The sequence below is a fragment of the Polypterus senegalus genome, unplaced genomic scaffold (genome assembly GCF_016835505.1).
Source record: "Polypterus senegalus isolate Bchr_013 unplaced genomic scaffold, ASM1683550v1 scaffold_1817, whole genome shotgun sequence".
Taxonomy (NCBI): Eukaryota; Metazoa; Chordata; class Cladistia; order Polypteriformes; family Polypteridae; genus Polypterus; species Polypterus senegalus.
The window spans coordinates 249-3977 of record NW_024377280.1 but is presented as its reverse complement, the minus strand read 5'-3'; the positions used below and the strand labels follow the sequence as shown (position 1 = coordinate 3977).

General features: G+C 50.4%; 2 non-coding genes across 2 annotated transcripts; one reads left to right on the top strand and one right to left on the bottom strand.

Moving 5' to 3' along the window:
* Positions 1 to 789: 789 nt before the first annotated feature.
* On the bottom strand, positions 790 to 861 carry trnaw-cca. The gene has a single exon. It is a non-coding gene; the product is annotated as a tRNA-Trp (tRNA).
* A 693-nt stretch (positions 862 to 1554) lies between these two features.
* trnan-guu lies at positions 1555 to 1627 on the top strand. Its single transcript has one exon. It is a non-coding gene; the product is annotated as a tRNA-Asn (tRNA).
* Positions 1628 to 3729: the final 2102 nt, after the last annotated feature.

The window sequence follows — 3729 nt, the reverse complement described above, 5'->3', positions numbered from 1 at the left end:
ATCGAAGTTCCCCAGTTGTGCTGGTGCCATCTCGTGCTATGTCCATGGCTGTATTTAATGTTACCTTAGTCCTGGCACTTAAAACTTTCTCTCGCAGTTTCAGCTGAGTTTGTGCCAAACACCACGCTGACCATCTCATCTTCCTCTGCATAAGCACAGTCCTTAACCCGTGAATATTTAGTGGAGTTTGCTATTGGATTGCCGCTGACGGACGGCCTTATATGGGCAGGCACTAAATTACAAACGCCAGCGCAGCCTGTCTATGAACTTAATTTAAAGTGTAGGTTTACATCGTGCTTTGTTTCCGAAGTAGCAGAACTCATGAATATGGTTGTATATGTCACTCGCTCGCTTCTTATTGTTTCGCTGCCTTCTCAATTATATAATGCATGTTTTCTTCAGCGCTTTTTGGAGGTCTTCCTAAATTCTATGTACTGCGTGATTACGTGTGAGGCGTGATGATGTCACACGAAACTCCGCCCCCACGGCGTTCAAGCTCATCTCCATTACAGTAAATGGAGAATAACAGTTTCCAGTTATGACCATTACGCGTAGAATTTCGAAATGAAACCTGCCCAACTTTTGTAAGGAAGCTGTAAGGAATGAACCTGCCAAATTTCAGCCTTCCACCCACACGGGAAGTTGGAGAATTAGTGATGAGTCAGTGAGTGAGTGAGTGAGGGCTTTGCCTTTTATTAGTATAGATATATATATATATATATGAAGCGAATGCATAACATTGTTGGTTGTTGTTTTTTAATATTCGTCCTGGGTGTGCCATAAGGAGCGTGACCCCGACGTGATTTGAACACGCAGCCTTCTGATCTGGAGTCAGACGCACTACCATTGCGCCACGAGGTCGGCTGCTCGTGTTCTTGCTGGGTGAGATTGTGGCATGGCAGAGGGGTTGGTTGCACATGGGGTTTGAGCACAAAAGCGGCTGTGGGCCTCCCCGTCGGGGAATCGAACCCCGGACTTCCATGTGACAGGCGGGGATACTCACCACTATACTAATGAGGAATGCCGTGAGCGTCACTTCTGCTCTGGTCGCCGACAAGGCAAAAGTTCCCACCCCTTTCTCCGCCTTGCTACTGTCTAGAATGTGATCGTGAATTCTTCTCCGATTTTCTCTTTATTAATGAATTGATCAATTTATTTATTTGACAAATTGAGAGTTGTGCACATATTCCTCACGCGAGCGCAGTCTTTAGCTGGGGCGCCGAGCTGCAGCCGCAACACACGGCGCTTTGTTTCCGTCTAGAGCGATCCAAAATCACAGCTTGCATTTCCTACTTCCTACCACTAAGCGCTCTGTGGCACTGTTGTCCGCTCTTTGGTACACCTCTGAGCCCGGTCACGGGCGGAGATCCCTGCTCTGGCCTGAAAGCCTCTGGCATTGTTACCACCTCCTGACCTAAACTCGTGCGTTCTCCTCAGCCCTGCGCAGGCGTGCGACCTCGCCTCACATAAAACCGCGTGTGGGGACAATCTCTGCTTCGGGGTTTCACTGCTGGGCATAACCCTCTTTCGGCCGCGTGACTGGCACCACTCGTCGTCTCTGTGCGCAATCGGTTAGCGCGTTCGGCTGTTAACCGAAAGGTTGGTGGTTCGAGCCCACCCAGGGACGTTTGGAATTTTGCCTACACGCGGGGAAATAACGTGCTCGTTCACCCTGCTTCAAACACCAGGCAGGCAAACTAACTTCGCTTGCTCGTGAGGAGTGATTGCAGCGACCGATTTTATTTGCTTGCTGCCTCCTTTCAGCACTACCCGGTCTTCACAATCCTTATCCGGCTGCCAGCGCTCAAGCAGCGCCGGCACCTTGCTAGGGAATGGCTGGGTAGGCCTGCTCCCCTCCCCCGCCACACTGAGAAAACTAGCCGCAGTCCACTAGACCGGCTCCCGGATATGTGCTGCCCACCTGTGACTGACGTTCGAAACGATTGTCTATGGGAGAGAAGGACACGGCCAGTATATATACTGTGTATATATATATATAAAGCGAATGCATAACATTGTTGGTTTTTAATATTCGTCCTGGGTGTGCCATAAGGAGCGTGACCCCGACGTGATTTGAACACGCAGCCTTCTGATCTGGAGTCAGGCGCGCTACCGTTGCGCCACGAATCGGCTGCTCGTGTTCTTGCTGGGTGAGATTGTGGCATGACAGAGGGTTGGTTGCACATGGGGTTTGAGCACAAAAGCGGCTGTGGGCCTCCCCGTCGGGGAATCGAACCCCGGTCTCCCTCATGACAGGCAGGGATACTCAACACTATACTAACGAGGAATGCCGTGAGCGTCACTCCTGCTCTGGTCGCCGACAAGGCAAAAGTTCCCACCCCTTCCCCGCCTTGCTACTGTCTAGAATGTGATCGTGAATTCTTCTCCGATTTTCTCTTTATTAATGAATTGATCGATTTATTTATTTATTTATTTGACAAATTGAGAGTTGTGCACATATTCCTCACGCGAGCGCAGTCTTTAGCTGGGGCCGCCGAGCTGCAGCTTAGCAACACACGGCGCTTTGTTTCCGTCTAGGCGATCCAAAATCACAGCTTGCATATCCTACTTCCTACCACTAAGCGCTCTGTGGCACTGTTGTCCGCTCTTTGGTACACCTCTGAGCCCACGGTTACGGGCGGAGATCCCTGCTCTGGCCTGAAAGCCTCTGGCATTGTTACCACCTCTTGACCTAAACTCGTGCCGTTCTCCTCAGCCCTCGCTTAGGCGTCGCGACCTCACATAAAACCGCGTGTGGGGACAATCTCTGCTTCGGGTTTCACTGCTGGGCATAACCCCCTTTCTCGACGCCGTGACTGGCACCACTCGTCGTCTCTGTGGCGCAATCGGTTAGCGCGTTTGGCTGTTAACAGAAAGGTTGGTGGTTCGAGCCCACCCAGGGCGTCGCGAATTTTACCTACAGCGGGAAATAGCGTGCTCGTTCACCCTGCTTCAAACACCAGGCAGGCAAACTAACGTCAAAGGTTTGGGGAAGGGGGTGCCTGGGGTTTTTGGGGGTTTTGGTCCGGGGGTTTGGGCACTGGGGGAGCAAAAAAGGGGGGGTCCCCCCCAAAACCCCCCTACACATTTTACCATATACAACGAGGAATGCCTAGCCCTTTTAAAAAAAAAAAATTAAAAATTCCTTTTACTTCAGAAAGTATCGGAACCCCCCTTTAAAGTGAAAATTTTTTTAAATTTTTTTAAATTTTTCAAAAAGGGGGGCCCCTTTCCCCAAAAACTTTTTTGGGGCCCCGGTAGTTTCAAAAGGCCCGGGAGAGGTCCAAAATCCCTTTTCTTTCCTATTTACCCTGTTGAGGGGGCTTTTGGGCACCCTTTCCCAGGAAAGGGGGAACCCCCCGGGGAAAAACCCCGGGATTTTACCACCTTTTTAAAATTTGGCCCTTTTCTTTACGAAAATTTTAAAAGCCGGGGGAAAATTTCTTTGGGTTTTTTTTGGGTAATTTCGCCGGGGGCCCCCTTTTCCCCTTTTGTGGGTTAGCCCGGCTTTTTCCCCCAAAATTGGTGGTTGGGCCCCCCAGGGGGGGGATTCCTGGGAAAAATGGCCCCCCCCCCTTTAAAAAGGGGCAGGAAACAACTTTCCCCAGGAGGGTTTTTACCCCTTTTTTTCCCCCCCTCAACTAGGTTTTAAAAACTTTTTCCCGAGACCCAAAGCAGCCGCATTTTCTAGGGAAGGTTACCCTTTTTCCCCCCCGAGAAAATACCCTT